Below are 19,483 nucleotides of genomic sequence, written 5' to 3'. Positions count from 1 at the left end.
TCATTATCAGATTCACTGTCTGGAACAGAGCTAAGATCAGAGGCTGAGGCTGTAACAGGTGCAAGTCCGCTAGTCCTGGCAATGGATGCTGTTGAAGAGAGGGGTGCCGCTTTTCTAGATGCTTTAATCAGATCAAATTTCTTGGCGAAAGTGAACACCTGGCCGTGTTCATAGTCCAGCTTGTCCCGCTGAAATTTGAATGCCTTGCGCTTTTTTATTACCTCTTCTTCACGCTGCAAGCGTATTGCTATATCATCTCGGTATTTCTTTAAAGTGGCTGAATCCTCTAGTTTGTCGATCTCCTCATTAGCCTCATCGATTTTAACTAGAAGGACTGCCCGATCGCTCTCGGCATACTTCACGAGGATTTGCACCAATCTACGAGATGACTCCAAGTTAGTATCAGCCCATTCTGCCAGCATACGGGGGTCGGGATTTTCACAGCTAGGAGCTAGCATCATCCGCAACCCCCGCGGAATCCTTCCCACCTGCGGAATTCTTCCCACCTCTAAATACCGGGAGAGAGACCGATGATCCCACCATTCAGCCTGCTCCGTCTTCATCAGTTTTTCAAGCTTTTTAAATAACTCTTTGGCATTGGGGTTCCGGTTTGATGAACTGCTCACATTCAGGTTGATAGTACTTTCCCCGCTTGGGGTGTTATCAAACATCTCATCATGGTGCAGTGTTAATGGGTCAAGTGTTGTAATTTGAATATTACGATCCGGCCAGTGCCCACGTTATAGTCATGCACACTCCTCCACTGGACTTATCTACAAACTCCTACCTCCGTCAGGGTTTCAAACGCTGCTCCGGTCAACCGACACTGGCCACGTCTTCCGCTCTGCTGCAGGAGCTGGTTTATGTGGTCCAGGGGATGCGGTGGCTGCTCCTTGTGCAAATGTTTAATGCATGGATAATAATATGGACTGAAATTCAATCACCAGATAATACTGGACGTTCTTCAAGAAATCAGAAAGATATATACACTAAATACTTCAGATGAGTACCTTGGATGTTCACTCTGACTCCCTCACACATCACAAAGTCAATACTCAAAAACATATCACCTCACTGGTTGCAAACACTGAATCTTAGCTCACTCCACTGGGGGATTAACAGCTGGGGTTAAGAGCCTCAGCAAACCAGGTTCTGCTGTTCCGAAGTAGACGTGTCTATCCCCATTCGGATTCCAAAATTCCGGTTTTTAAGTAAACAAACCTCCGCTTTATAGTTTCAAAACGCACTAGAAGGTTCCGAGAGGCCCTCCATCTGCGCTAAGGAAACTTACTGGAATTTGCCACCTTCCATGCAAGCATTTGAAAGGCAAAAGGAGTTCCCACAATCCCTCTGCATTCTCACATGTTCCAGCCGTTATCTTAACAAAGCCTACGAAAGTCTCCGGCGGTACATTAAACAATCTCGTCTCCAAAAACAAAGCAACCTTGAATGTGAATAAACAACTTGAGTAATCTGGGGGCCTGCCTTTGCGCGCAAAAAGCTCAAGCAAGATGGAGTCAGAATTCTAGATGACATGAGGGCATGTCAAAGCCAATAGTAAGAACTTCATAATACTTTCCAATGTACAACACAATGCAGATTTGTGCACCACTGCCTATAGCATCACATACTTCATCTCTCAATGTACAACACAATGCACATTTGTGCACTACTGCTCATAACACTGCACTTCGAGACCAAAAAGTACATTCCACATCTCTCTCTCTCTCTCTCATGCTTTCAAATGCACATTCCACACGTTCCGTTTTTCGCAAGGCTGTTCTACTCTGTGACAGCTCCCACTTTAAGACTGCAAGATTACATGAAAGGAAAAAGGCATATGCAGGACGTACATTCAGGCTAGGGTACAGTAAAACACCAAAAGTCAGTTAAAATGATGGTAGTCAAAGGTCACCATATGGTTTCATACCATAGGAGTGCCTCTAGCACTACATTCCACCCCATCACCTTTGGCTATCATAACATACATATTAAAAAAATCAACTTCTTAAGTGAAAGCACAAATATAAAAGGAAGCACACATTAAAACAGTGACATTATACAAGCATGTAACATAATACTTAATTTAAAATAGCTCATGTATATCTAATGATAACTCGGCTTCAGGAATAAATGTATTGTTAATGCACAAAATGAATGCACAAATAGAATCAAATACGTTAACTCATTAATGCTCCTAGTGTTATGGTTGGCTAATTCTGGAACTTCTACTATTGAAGCAGCAAACTTATATATTTATATATTTTGCTTAAAATAAAACTCTGGATTAAAAAAAAATATCCTTCTGAGTGAACACAGCCTTCTTGCTTTGAAATTGTATCTTTTAACATTTTACTTCATTTTCACAACATCAGTTCATTATCACTTGCTAGGTAAGTTCATCTGGTTGATTCATCCAAAAGAATGTCGGCAATGATGTTGCTCTGCGCTGTCCAGTGATCACTCCAGGGTCGTCCCACATCCTCATGGGCCCACTCAGACAAAGGCACCCACACGCAGGACAGGGACATCAGGTACACCAACTCGTCGCAGTATGATCTGGAAAAGAAACAAGCATCTATCTTCTTGCAAAAAAACATTTTTCAAAAAGCACACGTTCTCCTTTTTCTGTTTTGGGTCTGTCTGCACAGTTCACTGCTGGCTTTGGGGAATTATCTGAGAATTCTACCCACACTACGGCCTCTGAATTCATGGTATTGGAGTGGAACTCTCCTTTCCCTTGCACAGTAAGAAGGGCTTGGGCGGTGCCCTTCCTGACTATCTGTCCATACACGGCTGAATAAGTTCATCCTGAATCATGTGGCATGAGCCCAAGGCAATTCATCTGCCCTATCTGCTCTGGTAATTTTCCTTTCTCTAACTGGCCCCTCACCTCCTGTGGAACTGGTCTGCACTGTGCATGCTGACAAATATGAATCACAGTTCTAAGTAAGTCTAGGGGGATATGCATCCCTTCATTCTCTGCCTACCTGTTAGTAGTGTCTTTCTCTCCTAGGTGCTTGCACTTAGTCATGTACACCAAATCAGAATTGTGTCTCACCACATCTGCCTCCCAAGATTTTATCCTTTTCATCTGTAAGAGAATCGAAGCGTCTGTCTAGTAAATGTATGGGACAATGAGCATCTACATGATACATTGTAGCTGCGCTTTGCAGTAGTATTTGCCACATGTCCTGCCACAACTCCTTGTTCCACTTCACTGGGAAATCTTGTGTCTCAGGCACCTCAAACACCACCCCTGGACTTTCTATTGGGACCTGCACCAACTGTTCATGCAAAACTGCAGTTTCTGTATGTATATACCATTTGATCACATTTGCTTCTTGTGCAATACCTGTTCTACATAACTCAAGAAAAGTAATCAGCCACTGCATTAGAGAAAGCTCATAAGTCAAGGTCACATTGTCTTATTGTCATCTGCTCAGTGTCTGTCAGCGTGCAAAAACACAAAAGCACCTGTATCTGCCCTGTGTCTGTCACCACGCTACTCAAAAGCAACTGTGTCTGCCCTGTGTCTATCAGAGCACAAATTAAAAGCAACTGTGTCTGCCCTGTGTCTATCAGAGCACAACTCAAAAGCAACTGTGTCTGCCCTGTGTCTTTTAGAGTGCATTAAAACACTAGCAGCCGTTTTTCAAAGGGAGTAAAACATTCTCCCGCATCTGAAAATATTTCATTCCAAAAGTCTAAGAGTACCTTTCTTCTTTCCTTGTATTTCCCACATACTCCAAGTAGCACACCGCCCCTGATCTGTCACATGTAACTCAATGCCTCCTTTCTGTTTTGGCCACACGTCTGAAACACATTGCATAATCTCCTTTGCAGATTCAAAAGCATATTGCTGCTTTTCTCCCCACTTAGTCAAGTTTAAAAATGTCCTTTTTTTCATCATTTCTTCCTTTAGAAGAACGTCTCCATGTACGGCAAGGTATGTCACTCACTGACCAGTCTGATTTGTAACTGGAACCAACAATCGCTAGTTCTAACAGGCTGGTTTGTTTATCACCTCTGTAATTTCTAAAACATTCCTCCACGTTACAATCAAAGCCAAGTACATGAAACTGTGCTTTATATTCTCGAGTCAACATTACTTCGCAAGCTTCTGATTCAAACAAACGTGCAAGGCATGGTCTCTGCTGAAATCTGTCCAAAATACTGTTAATTTCTGGCTGAGGAAAGTCCTCCAAAGAATTAATTAAAACATCCTGTGAGCTTTGTAAACAAACCTGCAGCTGTCCTCCAGCCACATCCTTTACGAACGACTCACCCTGGCTCTTTAAACAATCTGATAAAATAAACTGCTTCGGTGCATGATACATTTCCAACTCTCTTTTCAATTATTTATTTTCACATATTAAAATATCTGAATTTTCCTTGGCTTTAACTAACTCCCTTTGTACTTCATTACGTTCTCTTTCTAACTATAAACATTTTTAATACATTCTGCGCAGTGCATTAAAAATGACACCACTTGGTGGCGGTGCGCTGGGGTCGCAGATCCCTGCCCAAATTTGCGGAATGGGTGAAAGATGTAACTTATGGTAACACACAACTTGAACGCTATTGGGAAGCGATGCCAGTTGCTTCCTGGCCCAGGGACATCTGGGAGCCCTTTCTGCAGTGGGCCCGGGAGAGAGCTGGCTCCCCCAGCTCTACGCGTTCGATGTCTGGAGAGGTCTCTGACGATATGGGTTGACACTGTTGGTTGAGGGGAGGTGCTCGCCTGTGCTGCTGCGCTCTAGACGACTTTGCAATGAGATGCAGCCGGCTGTAGGTGGTGGCATTGAGGCAGGGCCCCGTCGTTTGTGGGGTGGCACGCCGCGAATAGCTAGTCCTGGAGTCCATATGCTACAGGGCGGAAGCCCGCGCCTATTACGCTGGGTCGTGGTCCGATCTACAAATGTGATTTCTGCTGCTGTACACTACTGCACATGTGTTGCTTCTTTTGAAGGTTTTGCTCCTCAATTGCTAGAGTACTATGTTTTATTTCTGCTGCTTTCTGTCTGTACCATTGGTTGTTTTTGTTATGGTTACGAAAAAGTGAATTTGGGGGTAAACGAAAACCGATAATTGTTTACATGCTGATTTACAGTGACTGATTGGTTCAGAACTTGCCTGCTTTTGATGTGGCTCTAGAAGTCCATAACTGTAATGTCATTGATTTGCTAACCTGAATAAACAGATTTAAAAAAAAAAAAAAATGACACCACTTTTTAGGTCTTGCCGACCTAGCGCGCATGCGCTTCTCGCTCTGCGAGGCTTATTGTGATCGAGATGATTTCGGAAGGGGACGTGAAGCTCCCCCCCCCCCCATCAATCTTATTGGCTGGCGTCATCATTTATATTAAACGCTGGTCTCCGGTTGAAAGTGAGGCTTTTTTGTTACCGCCCTGTCTCCTTGTGGCCCCGCACATCCCGACTGGATGGTTTGCTGGCGGCGTTACACGGTCCTCGATATGTAGGCGGTGAGCACTGTTTTGTTGCATTCCGCCACACGCTGCTCTGCAGCAGCGCTGCTTCCCACATGGTGTCGGAACATGCATTCTGTCCGGAGGTGCACTCGCTGTTCTGGCTGCACACGGTGCGAAGAGGCCCGCTTACGTTAAATTAAGACTTGCTTCGTGGAGCAGACCCTGGTACTGCTTGTTTTGTTATAGCGTGTAACTAGCCCGAGTGCGCTAGCAGCAAACTCCTGTTCAATTAATGTTTTAAAGGGTCACAAAAGATATGTTGTCATTTTGAGAGGCCGTGTTGTTTCTTTCCTCGCTTACGTTTTGATTTTGCGCCTTTGCAGCTGTTAGACTCCTGTTTCTTTCGGATTCGCTCTGCCACATATGCCACTGCACCACGCGTCAACTAGGCATGCTTGGCGAACACTGCAAGAACAATTTAACAGATATTTCTAGAGCAATGTATTGTAATTAATCGTGCTTCGCAGCGCCAAATGTCCCTAGTAGCGCTAACCTGTCCCCATCAGTAGCAGCTGCCCTTGTGTTCCCCAAAGGAGTTGGGTGTTTTCAGTGCTATTTCGCACTTCGAAATTAAAGGGCATTTTTTCAAATGCTAAAGTATAACACTGCTAAAGAAGTGCTGCAGATGCAACAAAAAGCTTTTGCAGAGCGAGCTGCATGTATGAAAAAAAACCGGCAAACCCGGGAGACATTCAGCCTCCTTAATCTCAGGAATCTCAAAATTTTCCGTTTGTCTAAGCATGGGCACTGAAAGCGAGAGTGGGAAGCGGTGCGCTCCTACTCCTGCTTTCTGAAATTGTGAGGATCTCGGAAATTTCCAAAGGGTACTTTTCGGTCACAGCATTAGCTCAGTCTCTAAACGGAATAACATCTCCATGTAATGAGTCTCTGAGCATTTCAGTGGGAATCTCAAAGCAGTAACGTAACGCAAAATGATGGTGTCCCCTGTAGAATGTGAAGAGGGGCTCCGAATCTCCCGTATCTCACAGACATTAATTGGCCGTGGGCTGAATTGGACTCCCTGACGGGATTGGGTCCTTAGAGGGCCGGGGGCCCTCTGCTCTGCATCTGTTCTGCAGTCTCTTATTCCCGTTGTCAAACCCTGTGCTTAAAATGTCTTTCCTTTTATTCCTGCTCCTCTGCTTTATGCAGTATATTTCACTTGCTCTGTTCCTTCCATGAGTCATCTCCCTTTCATGCTCCCTCTCATTTTCTTTGCACTTTTTTCTCTCCCATGTCTGACCCTTTCCCCCCGCCCCTAGGCTTTCCCGTTCTCTCTTGCATACCTCTGTATCTGCATCTCTCTCTCCCCGGCCTCTTCTATCTAATGTACATCTTACTGTCTAATATCATCTCTCTGTCCCTTCCCTTTCTTTCCATCTACCATTGCCTCAGTATATGATCAGGGCCTCCTGGAAAACAAATTGGGGGGGAAGGTGGGTGCACTTTCCCTCTCTCCCGTCCCATCCTGTCCTGCGGAACGCACCTCACTTGTTGCATGACACACTTGCCTGCATATACCTCATTAGAATAATAATGTGGGATTCCTGCAGAGACATATCGACCCCTAGTATGACAAGGTATACACACACACACACTGTTGCATGGAGTGTATGCATCTTTACTTCCAACAGCACAATACTAGCCGATTTGTACTTCAGAGCAAAGGTGCAATCACAGCGCGGGCCTACTCCAGCTGTAATTACAACAAAAGCAATGCCTTCTCAGCATGCTGTACCAAAAAGTGCACCCACAATTAGAATGCGCTGCATGGAGGGCTGGTAGTACAGCATTGATGGTCTTGTGGAGGATAGGCAATGAGAGACTTGAGGCAGCAAAGGGTCCACTGGCAAGTTCTGTTCCACGGGTCAACACTCACTAGGCCCTGAGACTAAATTCATCTATACCCTCACTAGTTCAGCCGTTTTCCTTCTAGATACTTCACTTCCTCCTTTAAAAATATTATGGTTATTCTCCACCCTAATGGCAACATCCACACCACTGAACCCTGACATGCATTATAACAACTCTTTCCCATGATAATGGCGCCAGAGCCTCCAGTTGCCACCTACCACTAACCATCTCCACTGGTTCACTACTCCGCCTTCCAATGACTGGTTCCTGCGCTTCCTTACCTTTGTAGGTTATCTTCAGAATGCTGGTAAAGGGTTGCAGAGCTGGGCTTGCGGGCTCTCTGGGTGCGCAGACTCCATTTTGAAAGCGGTGGGCAATGATGACAGACACACACACACCTCATGTATGCAAGAACAAAGTACAGACACTCACACACTCAGCCGCCTACGCACAGCATTTAATATGTTTAATGCGTTTACATTTTCCTTACAAATTCATTTTGGCTGGCAGACGATATGTTTCGATTTTACAAAAAATACATTCGGCCAAATGGAGAAGGCTCCACTGGGCCCCTTCGAGTTGAACCTGCTACTACTGGCTTAGTTCATAGCATTCCCAACTGGATCTGGTCACAGGAAGTCGGCCTTATCACTACTTTGTCAGGAGGACACACTGACTGGCGTGAGAAGCATAGTGTGACTGATTGCGTGGGCCTTATTTCGACCCTGCACTTAAAACCACAGAGTGGTGGAGTCTTCAGCAACAACTCCACCTATATAGAGGCTCGGTGCTCTCCAATCTCCACAGCAGCACCTGTCCTGCCCATGTAGATAAACCTACCCTAAGCCTGACATGCTGTCCATCAGAGCACCGGTACTCTCCCTGGTTAAAGAGAAGTTCTGGTATTGATGGGTAGATAATTCGGAAGTGCCGGTATTTGGTATCGGTGAGTACCGGCCCATTTAAAGCATTGACTAGTATACTTTCATTACATCCATCCATACTTCATGTTGTGTTTCGCAGTGTGGCAGTCATCTGTAGATGTGGTGTCGAAAATATAGTAAACAATAACGCAAAACAGAACAATAAAGAAAACAAGCAACTGCTGCTATGCCCTATCATGTTGTATGGCGCAATGTGGTGTCCATCTTTAAAGTACACAAAACAGTGTGTTTTATACTTTTAGCGTGGCTTGTCGCCACTTCACGCTTTGCCAGTGTAGTATAAAAGCATCCAACAATGGCAAAGCCATACAATGCCTTTTATTTATGTTTTATTTTTTAAAACATAAATAAATGGCATTGTCATTTAAAATGCCAATAGCTCAAAGTCGCCGAAAATGAGAGACCTATTGCATTGCAAATGCTTGTTCTCTCTGAAATGCCAAGTGGTTTCCCTCTTGAAAAATAAAATCCTGAAAGTATTTAAATATCTGTGTTTGCCCCTTATTTGTTAAATATTCATCAGAGGCAACTTCCCACCCAAATAACTCAGTTGCCATCTGGGAATGTGCAACTGAAAACATGGACATTTTAGAAAGCATTTCCCCTTTTTAAATTGAATTTTCGTAAATCCTGCAAGTGACGCCAAAATGTCTTGCTTCGTACTTCCAAAATACCACTCTCCCACACAGTGGCTCAAACACGACAAAGCAATAGACACCGCACCACACCCCCTTATGAAGGATTTGACTTTATAAAATGAAACACATCAAAGACTCTCTTCTCAGAATAAGGCTTGGGGTTTTATTTTTGCAATGCTCTCTAACAGAAAGGCTTTCCCAGATGTCAAATGAACAACATTCAAATGTGTGTGTGTGAATATATATATATATATATATATATATATATATATATATATATATATATATATATATATATATATATATATATATTACCTACTGGCGGTCGCCAGTAGGTAGTTATAGTTAGGACCCTGTTTCCATAGGAAATCCGCAACATTCTATTTTGAATAACTTTGGCGCCGGTCGACGAATCCTCGCGAATTTCTCAAAATAGGTGGGGCGCTACGCTCCGCTCCTACGCTGAAAGTCTCGGGGGGATTCGTCAAGCGGGGGCTGAGATAAAAGGGGGGTCCCAAAACGCGTTTTTCCCATGCATTTTTCCATAGGACCTTTAGACAGGGCTACAGCCCGAACGGCTGAACAGAATTACTAGAAATTTGGCAGAGAGGTAGTCCTCAGGTCAAGGAAGTGCCTTTTGTAGGTTTGGTGTAAATCTGTTCTGTAGATTCTGAGAAAATAGCCTTTAAATCAATATATATATCTGAGCCAGCTTACGGTACGCTTACCGTAAGCTTACCGTACGCGTACGGTGGCTTGCGCGAGCGCGATTCTGATTGGCTGTTAGATCTTAGTAAACATTCGAATCGGCCGAAACCAGGAAGCGGCGGCCGCCATTTTCTCTCTCGCACTCTGAGGGGGGGGCTGTAAACAAAGGTAAAAAACATATAAAGGGGCTGTTTAGACAGCGCCCATGCACATAGCCATGTTAGTTGAGTCCTCAAAGATCCCCCAAGGCCAAAAACGGTAAATTTTTATTTTTTGAAAATTTCGCCGATTACGCTTACCGTACGCGTACGGTGCGCTTACGCTAAAAATGTTAATAAAAAAAAAAACACTCTCTGTGCATGGCATATTATTGTCATCACTTACAAATTAAATTTAACAGATTACCTATCACAAGGAAGCGCATAATATGTCCTCCATGTGCGCACGGTGCGTAACGTGGGCACGCGGTGCGTGTAGCGCACTGCGTGCCCACCTTGCGTGTACGGCACTAACTGCGTAAAGTGGGCGCGCGGTGCGTTATAGTTAGGAATTTGCATTTAAAAAACCTTGCTAATTCAATGAAAAAACCATAGGTTTCACACATGTTATAGTTAGCTGGAAATTTTACTGATAAAAACCAATGAAATTCCCCCGTTATAGTTACTGTAGGCAACTATAACTCACGCGACCGTAATCCTCTGGTGATGACATATGTGTCTTTATGAAAAAAAAAAATTTGTAAAATGTGTATAGCTAAAATTTAATGGAAGAAGACATGGGCAAATAAGTGTCTAAATACAGTATTAGCATCAGCAGAGGATTGCGGTCGCGTGAGTTATAGTTGCCTACAGTAACTATAACGGGGGAATTTCATTGGTTTTTTATCAGTAAAATTTCCAGCTAACTATAACATGTGTGAAACCTATGGTTTTTTCATTGAATATATATATATATATATATATATATACACACAATAGTAACACCCTTGACAAATGCAACTGTTAAATGCATGGATAATATTAAGAATGAAATTCAAGCAGCACATAATACTGGACATCCTGCAAGAAATCAGAATGATATATACACTAAATACATCAGATGAGTACCTTGGATGTGCACTCTGACTCACTTACACATCACAAAGTCCATATTAAAAAACAAATCACCTCACCAGTTGCAAACACTGCATCTTAGCCCACTCCAGACTGGGGGATTCACAGCCGGGGTTAAGAGCCTCAGCAAACCGGGTTCTGCTGTACCAAAACAGACGTGTCCATCCCCATTCGGTTTCCAAACTCCCGGTTTCTAAGTCAACAAACCTTGGCTTTATAGTTTCAAAACACAGTAGAATGTTCCGAGAGGCCCTCCATCTGCGCCAAGGACACTTACTGGATTTGGCCACCTTCCATAATAGCATTCCAAAGGCAAAAGGAGTTCCCACGTACCCTTGCCATTCTCACATGTTCCAGCCTTTATCTTAACGAAGCTTACGAAAGTTTCCAGCGGTACATTTCACAATCTCCTCTCCAAAAACAAAGGAACCTTGAATGTGAATAAACAACTTGAGTTATCTGGGGGCCTGTCTGTACAGGTAAAAAGCTCAAGCAAGACAGAGTCAGAATTCAAGATGACATGAGGGCATGTCAAAGCCAATTGTAAGAACTTCATAATACTTCCCAATGTACAACACAATGCAGATTTGTGCACCACTGCCTATAGCATCACATACTTCATCTCTCAATGTCCAACATAATGCACATTTGAGCACCACGGCTCATAACACTGCAATTCAACTCCAAAAAGTACATTCCACATCTCTCTCTCATGCTTTAAAATGCACATCCCACACGTTCTGTTCTTGTCAAGGCTGTTCTACTCTGGGACAGCTCCCACTTTAAGACAGCCAGATTACACGAAAGGAAAAAGGCATATGCAGGACATACATTCAGGCTAGGGTAAAGTAAAACACCAAAATCGATTAAAATGATGGGAGTCAAAAGTCATCACGAGGTTTCAAACCATAGGAGTGCCTCTAGCACTATACCTGGTGCAGAGGACCAGACACAGAGCCGGCTTTAACGGGTGCTGTGCCTAACGGAACAACAGACAGGGGCCCCCACTAAAAGGCATAGAGTAAACACACCCTGCACAGATAGGAAGCTTAGCCTGGCGCAACACTCAACTGGCGGCCTTGCTAACCTGGTGTAGAGTAGGCAAGCCAACCCAGTGGTAACTAATAGTGTATTCAGTGGCTGCCTGCACAGTGAAGTTAGTGCAGCCAACAGGGGTGCACACTGCGCCTCTCCTCCAAGTGAGATCATGACAGTGGTGCTGGGAGACCTGGCATCAACGTGGGGGAAGAAGGACCATACCCGGAAAGATATGTTCACAAAGGTGACCGGTACCCTGATGGGAGACTGCCCACTACCCTCGGACCTGGACCTCACAACTGACACGAGGAGGTGCAAGGTCTGGTGACTCGCTCTTTGTTAGAGGTTCTCTTTGCTTCCCTATGAGATAACCTTCAAACAGTCAAGAAAGACTTGACAAGCAACCTAAGACAGGTCCGCCGAGATCTCTATGTGCTGGGCAATAGTCTCCCTCCTGGATGACCATGAAATGAGCCGAGATGAAGAAATTGTGCAGTTCCAACAGGAGATTTAGTCTCCGGGATCAACAGATTGATCTTCAGGCTCATGCGGAAGATTTGGAAAACCGATCAACGCATAATAACATATGCATCAAAGGAGTACCCTCAGGAGCGGAAGGCTCAGACATGGGAATGTTTGTAAAGGACCTTTTCAGATCTATCTAGGAGTTACCGCCAGAGGAGGACTTTCATATTGACAGAACACACAGACTGGGCCCCAAAACACCTATCCCTGCATCTCCGGCAGACATATTACTATGCATACATGACTTTTAACTCGAGGAATGCATTCTTTGGGTTTCCAGGGACGGTTACCCAGTGGAGCTTAAGGGTCACACACCAATGCTATACCAGTATCTAGCAGCCACCACGCTACAGAAACGCTGGGATTTCCGCCCAATCACTGCTCACCTTCGTAGTGAGGGTATGTCGTATTCCATTGGACACGCATTCCGACTAATCTTCTGCCTGAATGGCAAACTTCATCAACTCTGCTCCTTTAGGGATGCCTACCCACTTCTCGACATAGACTACTCCTCTCTTGATGGGTCCCAGGCTGCTCAGCGCTAATGAGGGTCCCGCAGACACCGGTGACAGCAGAGTCCTGAGACCTCCGCCATTGAGCTCCGGCCAGACCCAGAGATATTGACTATGGAGATGAGAGTGGTGCTCGAGACGCTTTCCGGTAACTCTGGGGTACTAGACCTCACGTGAAGATGCCATGACTCCCGACACAACTTTGTTGCTTGAGGCGGGTGGGCAAGATGGACGGGGGAAGATACCTTGGGCCACCACAAACACCGAGCACCTTATCCACTTGTGACTTTCTCCACTTTTGGGATAATCCATTATGGACTATGTTCTTGTTGTTATTTCCTATTCTTTGTGTTTGTTTTTGGGGGAACTCGCAGATGATAGTGTTACATTGTGTACCTCATACACCTCTGTATTGGCCCACACTGACCTACCATTGGATACTCCGAAGGATGGCCTGGATCCTTACCTATAGTACATGCCACAGCATGACTGTTGCACCCATAAAGATTCTCTCCCTTAATATGAAGGGACTTAACAATCCCATCAAGCTCCGTACTATACTGTCATATTTGGAACAGTCTGGAGCAGACCTGTGTATCCTTTAGGAGACCCATTTAGTTGACAGAGTCTGGCAGAGAATGCGCTCACAGGCCTTCCCACACCAATTCTTCTCATCTACTTCCTCCAAAACGGCAGGTGTGGCCATTCTTGCCTATCGCGGCAAGGTAGACCCTACACCGACTGAAATCAAAGGCAGACTACTGGCCCATTCTGTGAACTTTGGTGCTCACACCTTCACCCTAGTGTCCATATACATCCGTAATGAGGCCCAGGAGTGATTTCTACGCCATAGAGTGGTGGAAGGATCGACTAGAGCTCCTGGTGGGGGATCTCAATTTAGTGTTTAACAATGACCTGGACAGATCCGCGCAGCAATACGGACACACAGGGGCCTTGTCCTGGGAAGGAGCACTGTGGCTACAGGAGATGGGTCTGGGGGCCTCTGGCGTGGACTACATCTGCACGTCCAGGCTACACGTTTTATTCCCATGCACACAAAACATGCGCCTGAATAGATCATGTCCTGGGTACGAGGGAATTTGTCTTTAGTTGCAGCTTCCGAGATAGAACCCCATTTCCTATCTGACCATGCTGCGATCTCTCTCTCTCACCATGACCCTACTACAGAGACACCCTGAGGCCCTAGCGGATACGTGAAACACTACTACACAGACTGAAAGTAGTCGAGCAGATCACAAAGGCACTTACAGACTTCTTGGCACAGAATGATACAGCTAACACTTCCATCTCCACACTCTGAAAGTGGTCAATAGGGGGGAGCTGATTGCTGTATCGTCAGTGTATAAATAACTCTGCTGGGAGAAGAGAGATTTACCCACCAGGTGAGGTAACTTGAAGGTATACACAAGCGCACTGGAGCCCGAGAATTTGGCGGCTGTTAGAAGTGGGAACTAGCGAGTCTTGACTTAGACAGGGCAAAATACCCTGACTTAGACTCCGACACTCTTTTTATGTGGGGAGGAAATAAATGTAGGCGCCTCCTGGCCAGCTGGCTATAGGCACAGAGACCAGCAGCAGGCATACACTTCCTTCTAGCTGCTTATGACACCAAACTTACTGGGGATGGCCCCATTGCTTCTGAATTACGAGATTTCTATAGCAAGTCATACACAGAGCACTGCCTCCCGGCGGGCCTGGTCTCATTCGCCAAGAGGCTCATACCCAGAGACGAGATCAGGCAACTACTCGGCCGATCTGGAAAAACGTCATATCAGCTACCACTCGGCAATAGCTGCTTAAATCCCTGGGTCCGGGCAGCTTTCAGGTGCTTTTTTTATCAAACGTTCTGCACTACGCTTGCCCCCATCCTAATTCGACCCTTCAACTCCACCAGTGGCCCAGCCACGGTGCCGCCCTCCCTGTTAGAAGCCTCTATAGTGGTTATCCCAAAAACGGAAAGATAAATGGCATTGCGCCTCATATTGCCCAATATCTCTTGTTAACGTGGATATTAAACTATTTACGAGCATCCTAGCTGCCCGCCTTAGCCCCCTCATGCCTGCTCTCATTGGCCTTGACCAGGTGGGTTTTGTTCCACATCTTCAATGCAGTGATAACATGAAACGTATCATGCATCTGATTGACAAACCTCAGTTATCGGGAACAAATGCTCTTGGCAGATGATGCCGAAAAGGCATTCAACATGGTCCATTGGCACTACTTAGAGCCTAAACTGAAGCATTTTGGCTTTAATGAGTGCCTTTGTACATGGGTTGTCAGTAACTATGGCCATTTGACCTCACCAGTACGAATGAAGGAGCAGACATCAACCCCATTTCCAATATGTAGAGGCACTTGCCAGGGGTGCTCTTTTCACCCCTACTTTTTTGCTTGTACATGGAGCCCATGGCTCAGTGGATAGGAGATAACGCCATTATTAAGGGAAACCCATTCGGGGGAAGAGCATATGATCATCCTCTCTGCTGAGGATATAATAGTGGCCGTAGATGAACCGATCACATCTCTCCCGGCGTTTTTGGCTGAACTAGAGACTTTCAGGCAGGAGGCTGTGTTGTGGGTCAATGTTCCCAAATTGCAGGCAGGTAATCTTTCGCCAGCTACGGAAGCTGTACTCATTCGTCAATATCCCATGCAATGGGCAACTACTTCCATTCCTTATTTGGGCATTCAATTGGCCACCATTGCCAAGGCGACCGCGACCCTAAATTAAGCCCTACATCAACAAATCAAAACTGATCTGACTAGATGGAAATCATGTTCAACCTCCTACCAGTTCCATCCAAACCCTGCAGCAATATATCAATCGCTTCCTATGGTCAGAGGGTTGATATCGGATGAGATGAGAACAGAGCTAAAGACCTCCGAACGAGGGAGGCCTGGGCATACCGGACCTCTTTCAATAGTACCAGGTGAGGCAACTGCACTTCCTGATAGAATGGTCGCGGGATGAATCTGAGAAGAACTTGTTGTTTATGGACAAGTCGGTGGGAGGGCAGCACTTGTGGAAGGTTCCCTTCGTCCATAGGACCGCTCGACCGAGAAGCCTGTACCTATCCCCCATCACCAAAACTACCCTAGATGTCTGGGACCAGGTTAGTGATTTGAGAGGCTTGACCTCTTTCCCCTCCCCCGGAGATCATAGGCAACGTAGACTTCATCTCCGGGCCGTGATCAGGTGGCGTTACAACACTGGCAAAGGGTTGGTTGCAGATCCTTAGGCCACATGTTGGATGAGGAAGGCCTCCTGTCCTTTGACGGACTGCACCAACTATGCGATGCCCGATAAAGAGAGATTGCACTACCTTCCAATCTAACACTGGCTCTTACAGTCGACGGTCGTCTCGTGAGCGCAACACCCTCTCATCACTTTTGAAAAGTGGTTGGTAATAAAGACGTTGGCTAGACGACTAGTAACTGAAATGTACAGCCTCTTATGCCAAGCTCCCCCGCAGGTTAAATCACCGAGCCAACAACGATGGGAACTAGAACTTGAGCGGCAGCTGATACAGCAGGAGTGGGAGTGGTGTACTACCGTGTGTGACACAATGCCCACAATATGGCTAGCATTGAAACTTCCATCAAAATAGCCACCTACTGGTACCTACATAGAGGTAACCCCAAGTGTAGTGCCGACTGCTGGCGCGGGTGTGGATCCCCTGGGACCCTACTGCACCTAGTGATGTATTCCCCGAAACCTTTGCTTACTCGACACACGTACTGGATGACATTGACACATTTTTACGTACATATGTACCTCGATTCCCTGCTGACATGATTCTGGGACTGCCCAATATGCTCACCTTCCCTCTCAAGTCCGACCATCTCTGGTGCATATGGGGGATGGAGAAGATAACCCAGACCCTTACTGCGCAAAACTATTCATACCGAGAGCTCTGGAATCCACATATTCCCGTACTACCCACGGAGTTCCGGGACTCACCTGCCCCAAATACCTTTGCTTACTTCACCTCACTTACATTACAGCCAACACTCATTTTAAGACTTCTGAATAGATTGACACTGCTAATTGCTTGGTGGACCACACTATAGACTATACAGAATTTCTTTGCGTCTGCGGATTAAGGGGGAGGGAATGGGAGAGGGGTGTTTCTGTGGGGTTTATTAGGTTAACTTACAATATGCTATATTGCCACCAATGCTTGTGCCTCAAGTTCTGCGAGAGCTCACTTGCTTTGTGAGCTCCTCCAGGTCACAGAGCAAATTTGGACCTCGCATTAGCAAGGACAGGCCTAGGCCTCTGTACACACGCTAAATTAGAGTGACTATAGGACCAAACAAAAAGTCTAGATACCAGTTTTAAATGTTTTTGGTGTCAGGGGTACATACCTGTTTACAATGCAAGTGATATTCTGGTTCCAACATATCCATCCTCAAATGGAGAGTCCATGAAAGAGCTACAGATTCAAGGGACATGGTCCCAGAAGTAGTGATTTACCTTGATCATAGCCTTAGGGCTGGCATCTGAGTTCCTTAAATATGTACATTTGCAATTACCACCTGAATGAATGAACATTCGGAAAGAAGCTAAACATATTTTTAATTGTAATAATCTTTATTGTGCAGATACGCATAAGGGTTTTGTAATCAATCATGCGCATGGCAATGTAGTAGCATCATACAAATAAACAATGAGCGAGAAAAAACTCTCTCTATGTAAATCACCACTTCAATAGCCTACACCTCTCACAGATGGTAGTAACGCTTAAGATTTTCAAATAGCACTCCTAAGTTCCTCGTAAAAACAAGGAACAATATAGCTTGGACAAACAAGGAAGGTAAACAGAAGTGTAGGTTGAGCAAAGGCGATGCAGGAAGCAATATAGGGAAAAACTCCGACGTTTTCTCTTAGAATACATTTAGTATGATTGGTCACAAATGCATATCTTATCAAACTGTGATGAGTGAGACGTGTCAAACACTATACACTGTGAAAATACTACTTCACAAACTTCAGAGCCATTTGTGAGAATACAGTGGTGTAAAACAGTCCTTAAAGGTCTCTAGAAAAATCTGCATTGCCTTGACTTGACCAAACTAATAGCAGCTCATTCCAAACAGCACCGAATATGGGCTGGAATTTTCCTACCCTTGGAGTTACCGATATCAGGGGTATCAGTAACTCCAGGGGCAATGTAAAATCCATCCATCATGAGGTGGACTCTTAAAGGTCCACTAAGATTTGGAATGTTCTGGGTGAAAGTAAACAGAACGCATATCTCAGACTTCGTCCATCATCTCCCTGTGTTTGCTTTGTTCGCCCTAAGTTGGCAGTGTATGCCCAGACATGGGTCCCCTTCTTCTTATATTTTACAAAATTCGATACCAGAGACTGAAGGGCCAACGGTGTACGAGCCGTGAGAAAGGCATCATCAGCGTAGAGGAGGGCCGGGATAGGGCATGTTCCTATTTGTGGTAGATCTTTAGTGGATGCCGCAAGTGCCTCTCCCATTCTGTTTATGTAAAATGAGAACTGGAACGGGGCCACAACACATCCCTGTCTCACCCCTCTTCCCATGCTTCAGTGCATTCTCCTTTGTGTGTGTAATCATTTCTTGCCTGTGTGTGTACAACGAAGGCTTATCACTGCCCTCTGATAAGCCTATCTGCTCGCCCACACTACGATAAACAAAAGCATTAGTATTATCTACTTTAGCCTCTGTAAAGCCTCTAGGGATCCACTGGACTCTGTTCACACAATAACTTACTTCGGTATAGTATATACTGAGCCAGCTTCCTACACCACTCATATAGGCACACTGCAGGTTCATTGTCTCTCTTCAGTACTTAAAACACATTCTTCCTAAATGGATATAAAGTAGAGGCAGTTGGAGTCAAGGATTCCTCTGCTCATCTTTAATCTCTTGATATAAGCATGTATTATTTATATCATTCACGTCATCCAATATGTATTGGCCTGGGAATTGAGTGAAGTGCACCCTGCCAATTGCTACATCAGCTCAATTGTCTAAATCCTTTACATTGTATATGTATTGTGCATGAATTTTATAAATGGCATTGTCTTAAATTTCTTGATTTCCTCCACAGGTTTTCCGCTTGAATTCTAGCATATCTATCACTATTGGTACATGTATAGTTGATCAACATATGGACCGTGCACTCTCAAGGTCTTGTGTTTAATAATCGCTGTCATATTTTGTACTGAGTTGTGTTTCAGTCTAGACTACATTATATACATTAGACTTTTCTTTAGGGGGGTACACAAAGAGTGCCATAAATGTTTATAAAATTCTGGCTCTACCAGCTCCAAATACTATATGTTATCCAGAAATGTTTTCCTTTTAGGCAAAAAGTAACTTTAGGTCTATCATGGTTAAGTTTGAGATTTCGGTTATCAGTCCATGTGCAAGAGGTCTATTTTATCATTGGTGGGGGCCCAAGCTCATCTGTTTTTGATCAAACCAAACTGTTTCTTGAAAGATATTTTCAAATGATTTTCTTATACAGTGAAGCCATGATAAATAAGAAGAACCCAGATGCCTGTGGATTTTCCCTTGGAGTATCAAATGCTTCCAGTTGCTTACCTGTTTACAAACAAAATCTAAAGCCATTTTATAGTCTCCTTTGTTATACCTAGTG

The 19,483-nt window shown here is 44.8% G+C and overlaps 1 protein-coding gene across 3 annotated transcripts in view; it reads left to right on the top strand.

Annotated features, from left to right (window-relative positions):
• Nucleotides 1-19,483, top strand: part of FCHO2 (FCH and mu domain containing endocytic adaptor 2) — a 1,031,922-nt gene that overhangs the window by 763,683 nt on the left and 248,756 nt on the right. The window lies entirely within an intron of this gene.

This window comes from Triturus cristatus, chromosome 2_1 (genome assembly GCF_964204655.1).
Source record: "Triturus cristatus chromosome 2_1, aTriCri1.1, whole genome shotgun sequence".
NCBI classification, from domain to species: Eukaryota; Metazoa; Chordata; class Amphibia; order Caudata; family Salamandridae; genus Triturus; species Triturus cristatus.
Note: the sequence above shows the minus strand (reverse complement) of the source record. Positions and strands in the feature narration are given on the sequence as shown.